Source organism: Cygnus atratus, chromosome 8 (assembly GCF_013377495.2).
Source record: "Cygnus atratus isolate AKBS03 ecotype Queensland, Australia chromosome 8, CAtr_DNAZoo_HiC_assembly, whole genome shotgun sequence".
Taxonomy (NCBI): Eukaryota; Metazoa; Chordata; class Aves; order Anseriformes; family Anatidae; genus Cygnus; species Cygnus atratus.
The window spans coordinates 26,967,525-26,981,753 of NC_066369.1; the positions used below are offsets into that span (position 1 = coordinate 26,967,525).

At 43.8% G+C, this 14,229-nt stretch overlaps 1 protein-coding gene across 3 annotated transcripts in view; it reads right to left on the reverse strand.

The window, feature by feature from the left end:
* LRP8 (LDL receptor related protein 8) overlaps positions 1–14,229 on the reverse strand; it is a 172,415-nt gene that overhangs the window by 99,430 nt on the left and 58,756 nt on the right. The gene's annotated exons all lie outside the window — the stretch shown is intronic.

Below are 14,229 nucleotides of genomic sequence, written 5' to 3' on the forward strand. Positions count from 1 at the left end.
CAGAGCCGTCAGCAGATAGGGCAGAGGAGCACTAGCTTGTGCTCAAAGTCCAGTTACGGAGCACATGAACCTACAGGGACACATCCTATCCACGATTCATTTTCTCTTAAAGCTCCCCAACTCCTCAGACTTTCTCCGTCTGCCAACTGCACTCACCTCCTAAGAGGGGCCCCCCGAGCACTTATCCTGCATGCTCAAGGACCCAGTCTCAGCTGAGGCTGCTCCTTCACCCCTTCGGTTCGCTCCCCACCGAGAGCTTTCTTTCCGCAGCTTGTTCTGGAGGTGGTGTTGTGGTCCTCGTGCAGCCTGAGCTCTGCTGGTCCCTGCCCAGCGCGTGAATAGGGTGGGAAACGGAGCAGGGAGGTGGGGAAGGAGCACAAAGGCTCATGTGGGGAAGAAGAATCATCAGCCTGGTTCTCCTTGCAGGTGTTCAGGCTTCCACCACAGCCTGGACATCCACAACAAACTCCAGTCTTCGTTTCCAGCTCCCTGCAACTTCTTTTCTCAGTCAGTCAGCAACTTCCCCCACATCATGCTGTTCACCTGCAGTCTTGTGCCTCATTTTTTGGCCAATATCTTTTTCTGGTTTATCCTGCCCAAACAGCACCTCACATGGCATGTTCCTTCCTCTCTATGCAGCATCAGCCCCAGCCACTGGAGGATCCTTTTCTCTGCCCGTGAATAAATGCACCTTCCCTTTTGGCTAGCTACCTCCACCCAAGAAGTGGTAGAAATGGCAAGAGAAATGACCAGCACTTGGGCATATCAGCCCTCTCTGTGCATCCCTGCCCCAACGTGCTCACACTCCTCTCACACTGGAGGAAAGGTGAAAGTTAGTCCCTTGCTGCAGCCTATTTTCAGAGCTGTCTCCACCTCCCTTCCCCTCACACTGTCACTTGTGCTTCACAGGAGCTGCTCGTAGCTGTAAGGAGCCACATTACTGCTGTCAGATCCTTCCTGGAAAATGCTATTTTCTACAACACCAAAGGAAAAAAAACACCACAACAACAACAAAACAAATACAGCCAAGTTTTTAATGTGTAACTCTTCCTAGCGGTTATTACACCGACCTCAGCACAGCAGCATCCCCTCACGCTTCCCCATGAATGAGCTGTAACCCCTCTGGCAGAAACGGTCTTTTTGTTCTGCATTAACATTACAGCAAACACAACCCATTCCCAACCACACTAATTCTAAAAACCCAAATGACATAAGTTATGTTAGAAGAGCCAGGCTACTCCTTATGTCTCCCGAGCAGTTTGCTGGCCCATCTACCGACTCATTCCTAATGCCATCCCCATAATTACAAGTAACATCTTTTTCACTGGCTAAAACAAATGATTTTCAGCCCTACAACATTTGCACCTGACACAAGTTTGAAAAACTTCCAGAAACAGCAGATAAACCTGGGACTGGCTGAAGTCCTACCGAGCAGGGCACAAAACCCCAGGTGAGTTTCCTTCTGCTTTTACTTTTGCGTCCTCATTTCGGTGTGACAATCCCCAGAGATGTCTATTCATATGCAATGTGAGGTCTCCTTTCCCTTCTCCGTGCCAAAAATAATGCACTGCCATCTGTTCACAGCTAACAGACATGAACAGCTTCCACAATGATCTTGTGTAAGAGCTGGTATACTCACGCCACTCTCTGCCCAACACAAACATACACCGAGACAAAACCGACGCAAACACAACAATGCCAGCCCCTTATCGATGCATGGCCAGCCCCCTCCTCGTGTCACCGGCCAAACGAAGAGAATTCATACAAACGCTGCTTCCCAAGAGCTCTGCTGAACCAGACAAGGCAGAGATCTTAGAGTCTTGCTCTATTATTTATAATAGCCCAAATCTCTCTCTTGCAACCAGCTAATGCAAAGGCAGTGACAGAAAGTGAATATGAATGGAAAAGCTTCATAAACTTACAAGAAATAATGCTAAAAACCCAACAACAACACCACCACCCACAACTTTCCAAGAAACGAGAACTTGGCACTTCAAAGTCAAGCCAGCAGAAAAGAAACGTGTGGCTGTCAGGGCAGTGGCAAAGCAGCTGCTGCCACGTGCACGGCAATTCTCTGCCTGCAAATCCTGCTGAAGAGCAAAACTCACAATGGAAGGAATCGCATCCAGCAATGAAGGCCGTCCCCACTTGTCAAAGGAAGGAAATAAATCCTTTCAAAGACAATATAAGCAAACGAGGGGATAAAACGAACAGAACAAGACTAAAGGGACATCCAAACACACTTGTTACATTGCACTTCATGATTTTGCATGTACAATTGAGAGCTATCGGAGCTGCACAGTCGTTATCATCAAATGGTCATCACTAGCTCAAACCACATCTCAAAGCTCCTTGGCTAAGAGAGAAGAAAAGGAAGATCAAGGACTAACACTGTTGTGCTGCTGGCATCGAACAAATGCTGAAACACAAGTCGTGTATAATAAGCATTTCTCTGGGTGCACGCACTGCTGCCACATGTGGTAAAGGAAATAAGGAGGATTCTGCCTAGAGTTTGCAGTGCCTATTGATTTGAAAGCCCATACCAGTTAATGACAGTTCTGAATTGACTTCTGCAAAAGCATATGCTTCAGCATGGGTCTAAACCTATACTAATAGGACAACAAATAGATTTTTTTTCTAGGATGTGTAAGTATAGTGTAATTCCCATGTACAATAATACGACTATCCCAAAAGACTTCTGGTGCAGAGCACTGAGGATTATAGAACCATTTAGGTTGGAAAAGACCTTCAAGTCCAAAATAATCAACCCCTCCACCCTCAACTTTTTAAAAGATAGAGGAGGGATAGCTCTGATACTATCCCCCAGAAACAGGAGGATGCTTATAATTCCTGTAAGGCTGGCAGCCGGCCTCTGCAGGCTTCCACTCCAGAGAGGCTCCAAGTTTGACTTCAAGGAGCAACCTGACATTCGCTTGTGAAAGAGCTGTAGGAAGTGAGACGGTGTTTCATGTTACCAACCTCATGCATGCTTCTTACAGCTCTGGCAGTGGCTGTGCAGGCAGGCACCCCAATCTGTTTTCAGCACTTGAGTCAGTGCTCCTATTCCAGAAATTTCCCAAACACAGCCTGAAAACAGAAAGAACATCACTTTTTCAGCTGGTACCACGTGGAAGACAGGTTGGCAGGAGAGGCAGACAAGTGCTCCTGAAGAGCCACTGTTACTTACTACATTTCTTCTCCTTATCTTTACGTCATTGTTCAAAACAATTCTATCCAGGTGCCTAAAAGCCAGGTGCCTGCCTTACTTTGCATGCTGGGATTTCAAAGTTCTCTCTAGTGCTTCCCATCCCAGAGAATCACACGTGAACACCAACCAGTTTTGAAAAAATTCACAGGCAAAAAATATTCGTGATAGCACTTGCTGTTTTTAAACCACCTTCTGAGAATTTTTATAGGATCAGCTAACTCGCACGGAAGACCCACTGTACGGTTCTCAACTGTTATTACACCGAAGTGAAAGGAAGCTCTTTTCCAGGTAAAACCGATAAATTCATACCCCTGATGATGCAAATCACATCACTCCCATTTATTCAGCCCTCTCACGGTTTTACATTAAGATATTCACGCCTCCATCACCATTTTAGCATAACAAGTACAACTACGAGCAGGAAGACCACATCTTTTTGTGAGGCTGATGGAAGGGAGATTTCCACTTAATCCTGTGTATATGGAAGCAGAAATTAGCTCTTTTGCTCCACTAAAATAGAGCCTCAAAATACTCAAATTCTATTTCTTTTTTCCTTAGCTCTTCCTGCTGTTGCAAAATTAACCAGACGTATGTCACTGGAATAGAAAGATCAGCCTCATATGTAATAAGTTTTCTTGAGTTCTCAGAACCGTATCACCCGTCCACCAGCCTTTCTAATTTGCCACATGAACGGTTCAGTGTAACACCAGCTCTCGGACTGTTTGGATAGGCTGGAGTTCACGCTGAGTGCTTTCCTGAACCAAACACAAGTATTCTCCAATGTGTGTACAGATTAGAGAAAGCTGCTCTTTTCACAGCAGTATTTAGATGACTTTTTAATCGCTTTAGAAGCAGATGGTTAATTTACATCTGGCTATTTTCTTGCAAACTTTACCTGCTTCTTGTTTCACCATGCTAAATGCAAAAGGAAAATCTCCACGGCTGATGTGCTATAGCTGGAGAAAACAAGTACCTTCAATATTGGTAATTGAGACTGATTACTGGGGACTTCACAGCACAACCTCGTAAAACCACACTCTATGTGAATGCAGAGTACTCGGGGCTGAGGGCCACATCTCGTACCTGGTGAACTTCCAACAAAAAGGCAACTGCCAAGGAGTTAAACTCAGCCAGAAGGAAAACAGAGCAAGTCCCAGAACCCCATGGAGTCTGACAGAAGTGAGTCCTTGCGAAAGCCTTCGGGTCTCTCAGCGTTTTCCTGTTCCCTGTTTATATGAATCAATACTGCATAATAGGACAAATTCCTGCTTAACGCTCCGTGCATCTCAGAGGTCCTGGGGAGAAATGGTGCAGCACACGGTGGTACAAGGGGACAACAACTAGTGGCAGCTCTGACAAGCTGAGGTATCTTTGGAAGGCGACAAATCCCACGACTTGCACGTACGTTGTGTTATTAAGAAAAGCCCAGCATCCTCAGACTCTGGTGACATTTGAAATCCTTGTCTGGTTTCAATGCCTTTGCTTAGATTTGCTTTCCTATTACCCCCAAATCATAACCAAACGGTGAGTTTGAAAAAGAGCACGTACGTAGTCACCCTGCCCTTCCCACCATCGGTACAGTCATTCCACTCAAAATACCCATAGAGTTCAAGAAGTAGCTGCTATTTAAAACCTAGGTACGAGTCTCTTTGTGTGAGGTGGTTCCTGATGTCCCCCATCCCCACCACCTTCAGTGTCACAAAAAATTCTCACCATTTTTCTGTCTAAAGGGTTTTACAAGTTTATACGAAGCCCCTATTAATATCTTAGTATAAAACCCAGGAGAAGAAGCACTTGACTGGACACTTGTAATCTTGATTATGCAGTATTTTAATTATGCCCAGGGAGGAAATTATTCAAGCTCGATCAATATAAGCCACATTTAACTCAAATTAAGGAGATATACACACATTTTTATAACAATTAGCTACAGTGATTTAATAGAAATTGATGAAACCTCAGCATACACGTAAGCCTGAATTGGAATACCTGTGTACCAAATGGAATACTTATCTGGAAAGGGGGATAAATGTAGTAATATTAATCCTAAACAGATGACAGAATTGTAATTGGTTTTGTGGAGGAAAGAAAATGACAATTTATTTCAACTTACATTGAACAAACACATCAGGATAAAATATTGACAAAGCTGATGATTCTGTTCCCCCATGCAGAATGCCAACTGGCATCCGGATCAAAATGCTAGTTTTAAAAACAAACCAAAATAAAAATAAAGAAAGCAACCATTTGAAAGATTACATTGTGCATAACTGGATCACAAGCAAATTACTTTCCTCTGCAGGAATATGTAAGGAGAAAACTATTATATTAAGGGAAGTAACCACCTACGCTTTCAAAATACACATATATGAAGGTATTTCTACCTACACAAGTACTGACTTCCATTTTGTGGCAAAGAACCTCATGAAGCGAGTTCAAGAGTGAAATCTGGACAGTTCCCTACTGCTGTGTCCCACAGAGCCCAGCACAATACTTGAGGTGCCACAGTGCCATGCTTTTTTTGCCATTCGGTGTCATTCCATAGTACCAGAACTCTCATTAACAAGTTGAAGGCTATCACCCTCACTACCCTTCCAGCTGGCAGGTTAAGAAAACCTATAAAAGGAGGACAGGGCAGCCTTCGAACAACCCACAGGGCTGCAGCCATCTCAGAGGCAGCCCAGCATCTAAATCTGCTTCGCACTCCCACCACTGCCCACAGCCCACAGGCTTCTACGAACATCGGCCTGCCTTAAAAATGTTCAGTGCAGAGACTGCGAGGCTCAGCAAGAAGCAGGCGGGATCGAGGAGCACGCAGCGAGCCCTCTCCCAACAGCCAGAGGGCCACGTGCACCCAAATGTGTGAATTTTGGCCACACTGCCCTCCAGCGCTGTTCTGGCTGCTCTGTTAGCGAGATCGGCATCCTGCAAGAGCTGTCCTAATGTGAGCTGAATGCATCGCACGGCTCTTGCTCGCAGGTTCCCCTGAAGCAAGGATATCCATTGTACATAGCTTCAGAAAACACACAATTACTGTTCTAAAAGAACACCAAGTTTATAAAAATCACACAGTCAACGCAAGCTGTCAAGTGAGATTTCCTGAACAACCTTAATTGAGCTCCCCCGTGTATCTGCAGTATTATATGGACTTAATATTCCTGGACCGCTTTCTTTCCCTAGCAGCTGTGTCTCATTTACAGAACGGGGAGTTACTGACTATTTCTCTTCATTTTAATTCCATACCTGGTATTTGATCCTCAGCAAACACTATCCAGTCTTTCCGCTGAATGCAAAGCTGCCAATTCACTTGTGACATTTTATAGTGCTCTCCCAACAGTCTCTAACTTGTTTTAACTAAAAATCTGTACATATTAAAGAAACAAAAACTTGAAAAACGCATACAGTACACACAGAAAAGGTCAGGCCAGAAGGTCACAGTTTGGTAAATGTTAAAACACTGGAAAGTTTGTCTTAAAATCAGAAGTGTCAGACAGTCCTCGCTACAAAACTACAGCCAAGTACGTGTAATTTACAAAAGACCTGCCAGTCTTGAGCTATTGATCGCCCAAGGCAGAGACAGTTTCAGCTTTTGCTGCAGAAGCCTCTCGAGCACCGGATTCCCTCTGCTCCCAAACCCAACAGGCTCTCAGTGTCCACATGCCACCAGCCGAAATCCCCAAATGCTCCAAACGTGCTGTTTCCAGGCAATTCAGCGTCAGCAATTCCCACAATCACTTGGGATTTGCTCTTAACTTATTGCCTAGGTTGCAAATAAATTTCTTCCTGCAGTCAGCAGTATGGTAAATCCCTGGAGAGTTACCAGGGTGCTCTTTAGGGAAGTAGTTAAAAAAAAAAATAGTGTTTGTCAAACAATATTCTTGCCATAGGTCCTGAAAATAATAAATAAGATCAGAAACAAATATCTCTAGTAAATTTTGCAAAAAAAACTGTTGTGAAAATATAATCATGTTAGTGTGTATGAATTTGCATGTATTTTTCTTACGCATTCTACTTTAAGATGAGCTGTAAAAGGAAGTAAATTTATTGCCCCTTTTTTCCTCCCTCTTGTTTTTATGAGCCACAAAGGAAGTTCTTGCAAATTTTTTCTGCCTTTCTTTTTAAAATTAAACACACAGGTCTCATCTCCCTCCGAACATGTCAGAACTAGCAGGCTTACGTTATCACGGGTAGCAAAAATCTGATTAACTGAAATGGAAGGGATTTCCTCTTAATTGTATTTAAACCTATTAGATGGCAACAAGAAACTTCTGTTTCATTAAAAACACTGGAGAGAGAAGGAGCTCTCCTTGTTGCTAAGTATTCAGCAATGTTGATGCAGTTATGCGGCGAAATCTCTTAATCCATAACCGAGAATCACGGCTCAGAAACCTCCCCCAAAGGAGAAGTGAGTCAGCGACACCCCTGCAAGCCCAGGTGACACGCGGGGGGAGGAGTGCGAAACCAGACAACAAAAATAAAGAAAAAGCATGGAATATTCACAAGCATTCCCCCCCCAGTCACAAGAACTAAACTAATTTTTATTCTCTAATGGGCTTTTCTTTATAAAATACGCTCCAACTTCATCTATTTTGGAAGTGCACACGTAAATTAGGTATAATTTATCAGCTAAATTATCTTTGTGGTAAAGGGCTGTTACTAAATCACGTCACTGGAAAATTAATAATGAAATGGTTATTAGCAACCATAGGACATACACGCCACCCTCAGCATGTTTTTAATAATAAAGCAGCACTTACTTCTATGCCAGCTAACAGCAAACGTGCATTAACTTTCTTCAGAATACAGAGCATAGTTTTCTTGAAAGGCTGCTTACAAACCAAAACTAGCCAGTCTTTGCCTCATATGTAAGGCTAGAACATTATCGGGTGTTCGTGTTCATTTCCTAGTCAATGAAACTACAGACTTATTTCAAAAAGAAAGGAGAAACAGCAAAAAGAAAAGCTGATAGCGACAAATACATGGAAATACATGACAGGAACTCTTGAAAGCAACACTCAAAACCAGATGATGCAAGAAGAAATTCTCCAGCAAAATTAAAGACTAAGGACAATTAAAAGCATGCTAAAAACATGCAATAATGTAGAATGCGCTCCAAAATAGTTTCAATTCCATAGCATAAGCCAACAAAATACTTCAATTTTAACAAGTATCACAAGGATGTTTAAGAGCAGTTATTAAATTTAATCTGGTTAGGGCAGTAACCTATACTTAAGAGTTTAAGAGAACTGGCTGAGAGGAGACAACAAAAGAATTACTGTTTATTTTCATTAAATCTTGGAATACTCATATCATTCAGGAGACTCAGAGAAAGCCGATGTTATGTCAGAATTTGAACAATAAATTAGTGCTTATTGATCTGTCGACCTGATATCAGTTCTAACTAATCTAAGAGAGTGAACTACACTCATCTTTCATTTTAAGACAATCAACGTTGGTTAATTTGACGGGATCTTTTTATAAACTTGCTTTCCTCAACAGATTACAAGAAATACAGATATAATTTTCTTATAGAAATAAGAAGGATCAGGTTTTGCAGCTTGTGAAGATGTGAAGAGCAAAACAGGCAAGACTACCATGCTCCATTGGCTTTAAGTTGAAGTGAAGTTCAGACTAGAAGTATAACATCATTTCCAGGAGAAAATAAATCTGCAGTCATTGCTACAGGACTGGCAGTATACTCCGCAACACTAAGCCGATAAATGAAATTCAACTTTCGAAGGGATGGAAGGGGGAGAAAGGGAACTACCTACCCGTGACACAAAGAGTAAATCCCATGCAATCACACAGGTGACAGCTCTGCTCTCACCTGTGCCCAAACCCATAAGAATACATGTGCAAGAAAGACTTCCACATGTGTTGTCTCCATGGGCTGCTCACACACTGACTCAGGGCAAGAGCAGGCCCAGACAGACAGAAGGACAGGCACTTTGACAAGAAACAGCTGCTAATGCACTGCTGGCGCTGCCAGACTAGTTATTAACCTTCTAGAACAATTATTAGAGCTAATAAAAAGAAAATTAAGAGTTATTTAGCTACTGCAAATTGGTATTATGAAAATGAGCCCTGATGGTATTATGAAATTTCACGTGCTTCGTAAGCCATTAGATACTGAGACATACCGAAGTAGCTATTGAAGCAGTCAGGAAACGATCGCTGGAAAAGCGCCCCACCAACTGGTTAGCACAGGCCCTGATCACGCGAAGCACTGACCTGGCTAGGCTTGTCAAGCAGAATCTGCTGTCTATCATGTCAGAACAGCCAAGAAACCTGAGCTGGAAGATAAATAGGTGGAAATGCTTCCCCACAGGCATCGTGCAGAACGGTGACCATCAGCTATTAAGGAGTCTGAGCGGCACCGACACACTATTTTGAAAGGCAGAGGCTACAGAGCCAGAGTTAGACAAGGCCGGACCGAGGACAGAAAGCCCCCCCAGCAGGCCACAAACCCTAACACCCCCAAGTGAACCTGGCTCGAGGAGCATTGTGTCCCAGGTGAAATCAAATCTCTTCAGGTACTTGCACATCAACGCAACGGGACCAACACAGCAGAAGTGACAAGTTGTGGGAAGAGGGGGCTGAGACTGTTCTGAGGCGACAAATAGAGGCTGCTGTTAATGTAAGAAAAATGATTGGTAATGTCTGACAGGAACTCAACAGATGATGCAATTATCTTAGTTTCTAGATTATCCTGAAAGAGCACAAGTGTCCAAAGGTTGTCCCGGTTTGATCAGTTCTTACACAGCTTCTGCCCGCTTACAAAGCGGACGAGGAGCATGCCTTGGGGTTGGGCACGAGCAGGAGTCATCTCTGTCCCACCCCTCAGCTGCTCTGCTGCCCCTCTGCCAGCTTCACACTGCTTGAAACCCCCCAGGATATTGTTAACACCCCAGATATGCTGTAAAACCTCCTCAGACACCAGTCTGAGCAGAATCCAGCTCTATTTTGGCTGGTGCAGCATGGCCCGGTTCAGATCTAAGGCCAGGCAGCCTTTGCAAACTATTAACAAGGTAACGTGAAGGAATTGCTGAGGAAAGATGAAATAAAACTACACACAGCTATCAATAACGCCCAGATAAACAGAAATATAGGCAGACTTTGCTAGCTTTGGGCTACATTTTGCCTCATCTTTCGATGTGTTTGGAACATTAAGGCGGTTTCTCTGCAACATATGTAAAAACTTGTGAACACAAGTGGGTATTTTACAGTATAGAGTTATTTTTACTTGAACTTGTTTGAGATGGCCTACATAATTTATAGTTAGTGTATTAACTAGCGTTGCTTTCCTGAAGGCACGTTGATAAAACCTGCATGTTGTCAGATGTAGCGTACGGATTGTGAATGGCACTTTCCATCATTTACAGCTTTGCCAAACAAATTGTTTGAGCTAAAGATTTCTCACACATGGCCTACAGCGCAGGCTGCACCTTTTATTGCCCATCCCCACCCTGGAGTCAGACAAAACATTTGCTATGGTAGTCTGCAAAGTCAGAGGAAAGTTCTTCCATTTAAAATAAATAAATAGCATATGCAACATTTAATTTTAAGCACTATTTCTGTTTCACATCTATTTACAAACCACCGCAGGAGGAAGAATCAGATGATCTTCCTTCCAGTCACCCCCTTGCAATAGTGATGAGCTGAATCAGGAGATGTTACGATGTACACGATTAGGGTCACAAACACTCGCAGCGTCTAAAGGGGCAGAGATCAGCGTGCAACAGTCACTCACCTTCCATTATTCATAAGGGTGCTCTGATAGCGTTCCCGCAAATGCCCAGTGGTTAATGAATCCTGAAAGCTTTTAGTTCAAACAATTATTCCTCATGAAAATGTGTACCAAAGCATATTATTTGTTACTCTTATTTGCTTCTCTCCATTTAAATTTCAATTGCTGAGCAGGAAGCAGAAACAATACCAAGACTGTTGGGTGACAGCCACAGCAGAACAAATTATGAAGGTGAAGCAGCTGATGAGCACAAACGCTAGATAAAAATAAGGCCTTCAAAGCACATCGTGGTGAAGACCACGTGTCTATAAAATGAGGGTCAGCTTATGAATTATTTACAAGCCAAAATGGGGATATCACTACTATTTGTTCCATTCAGTTCAAGACGGCTCCAATCAACTCTGCCTTTACCTGGACAGTTATAATCTACAAAGTACTGACACTTGAGAACCACACAGCAAAGCTCAGGTGGTACTAATAATCATGGAAATTGCATTAGGAGAGCTGCTTTCACTGACTCTAACCCTGCTTCCTGCACGAGAGGGATGCTTGCAGGGAATGCTGCAGCTCAGAGCTAGCAGTGGAACCTCAGAGCCCTCCACGCTGCCCCAGCCAGAAGCAGAGATGTGCAGGGCTGCTAATGGCAGACGGTCTTCATCCTGTGGCTTGGTGAGCAGCACGATTTGAGCACGGAACTTCAGGACTGGCTGAAGAGTGGAGAGGGGCAAGTCAATTTGATTGGCTTTGAAGGCCAACCTGCCTGATAAAACCTTTTTGCCCCACGCAGCAGTGCTCTGCCTTCCCCCAGGAGATAGGCCAATCTTCACGCATCACAAGGGAGAAAAATCCGGCTGCGTGCTTGCAGTGCTCCTCTCGCCACAGGTGAAAGGTGCACTGGGAGATGTTACAATCTGTTTCCATCTGAATTCCTTGAGCTGATAAGCATTTCCAAGTGCCTGGGTTTCACCTCCCAGGGAGACTGGAGCTGGGAACTGCCCCATTATATCCGCGTGCTCTCTCACATACATACGTACATCCTCTTTCTACAGAGGAAACATTTGTTGTAAGCATATGGAGAGGCCCTGCTGGAGGCCAGCATTTAATGCTCTAGTTAATAACATTTTTAAAGAACAAAAAAAAGGGGGGAAGAAAAAAAAAGAAATTCAATGGGATGTGAACACAAATGGCACGTTCAATGACTCTCAGGTGTAACGGGATTTGCCAAGGTTTAAGCAAGCAAGCTTAAAGACTTCCTAGGGCTCAAATAAACAAACAGACATGGCCCCCACGTAAAACATGGAACAATCAGCTGCCTGTATACACGCACACAAACATGTGAGAGGACAGGGGAATTCAGCCTGTTTGTGGTCATTTTGAGGTGCACTTACAGCAATTTGCATTAGGCAGGGCTTTCTAACGTTCTCAAATACTACAGAACAGTTGTTCTAAATGTCAGACAACATTTAGTTGACTCGTCTTGCATGGTCCTCTTCTGCGCAGGGAGTAGCAGCCGTCTGGCTGATGCTCTGGGTCGTTTTCCTCCTGGCTGGATTTCTCGATTTAGCTGCCAGCATTTTTGTTCTTTGATGACTGGGTTTTTAAGCTGGTACCCACTGCTGATGATAATGGCTAGTCAGGTCTATTACAGCACAGTGTAATACCAACAGCCTACATCCCAGAAACGGGAGGGGAAAAAAAAAAAAAAGAGGCTGGAGCACAGAGAGGCAGAATGTGTGGGTATGGATTTCGCTCCAGGATCAGCTGTGCCTTCCTTGACTAATTAATCTGCGAGATCTGAACAGTCGGTAGAATGGAAAAAATGGGTCAAGTTGGCAGCATGGGATTTAAATAAATAAAAATGAGGCATTAGCTTAAACTGCATCTGTGCTTTGTCCAGGTTTGAAAACACAGTATAAAATGCAGTCTTAGAAAAATCAGATGAACTGATGACAAGTTAGATGAAGGCACACTGTGAGGCTTCTTGTCTTACACACAGGAACAGCAGCATTGGTACCCCCAGGAACGACCAGCCTGTGACACTATCACGGTGCCGAGGACAGTGTGCATTTAACACGTGCAAATTCTGCAGGCTTCTTGCGGGGAAGTGTAACACTTAAAAGATAAAGGCACACAGCTACAGTTTGAATTTAAAATTTGTATTACGTACATGTGTTTCTTTTCCAAAGTCTTGGAGGTCGCGAATAGACAATGCCAAAGAAGGAAGCCCAGCGCTCCGTCCTGTGCATTACTACCTGCTCTCCTCACCCAGTCTGTGATTTTTGGAAGCAGAGCTGAAGGACTGACCAAGGAGAACAGTGTCATTCCTCGCCGCAAAATGAGCTCACATCTGACTGAGGTAAAACTGATTGCTCACCACAGGGACATGGAGCAGTGCTCAGGAACAAGAACTTTGCTTTGTTGTGACAGTGAATTAATTTCACGATTCCTGCACTTCTCAGAGCTCAGTTGCCAATGAATTTGGTGTAGATGTTCAACAGATGAATTCAGTGTTTTGAGACCTGAAGACAACCACCCTGGGACATCACAGAATCTGTACCCTTGCCACCACAAAAAAAAAAAAAAAAGAGAGGCAGGAGACCTACTTCCTTACAGCTTTGAGACCTCCATTCTTCATTCAAATGGCAGTAAAATCATTCCACAATTAAAGAAACCAGATGCCCATATGCCAGGAGTAAGTGCATGCAAGTCTTGTTTTTTCCAGGAAAACAAAGCCAAGCAGCTGAATGCACCTCATGACAAACCCAATCCTAACCACGTTCCCAGGAGACAGACCACCTCTCACAGTAAAGTAAGCTGTGGTGTGCATTGAGTTGGTCTGAGGCTGCCAGCCACGTTCACGTCTAGGCACTAACCTCTTCTACAGCTCTCAAATGCAGCGCTGATTTAATCTGAGAAGAGTTACGGAAAATAACTTGTTCTCGCCTTTCTTCAGAGTGCCTCTTTTCCCACTTGCCTCTACCCACTCCCTTCCTACCCTCGGAGCACGAGCAGACTTCGCTCGATCTGTTACCAGCTCTCATCTGGGATAAATCTCGCCTTTTAAGAGGTACCAAAGAATAAAAGCTGGGGCCTCAATAATGTTTTAAAAGGATCACTAAGCAGAACAACTTCGCAACACTAATCCTGGCTCCCAGTTGTGCACACAGACAACTGAGCCACCTGCCAACATTTAAAGCAAAAGACTTGAACAAATTTCTTTGGGAATTTACTGACCAACCTCCCTCCTCCTCCACAAAGGAAATGCTGTGCTCCG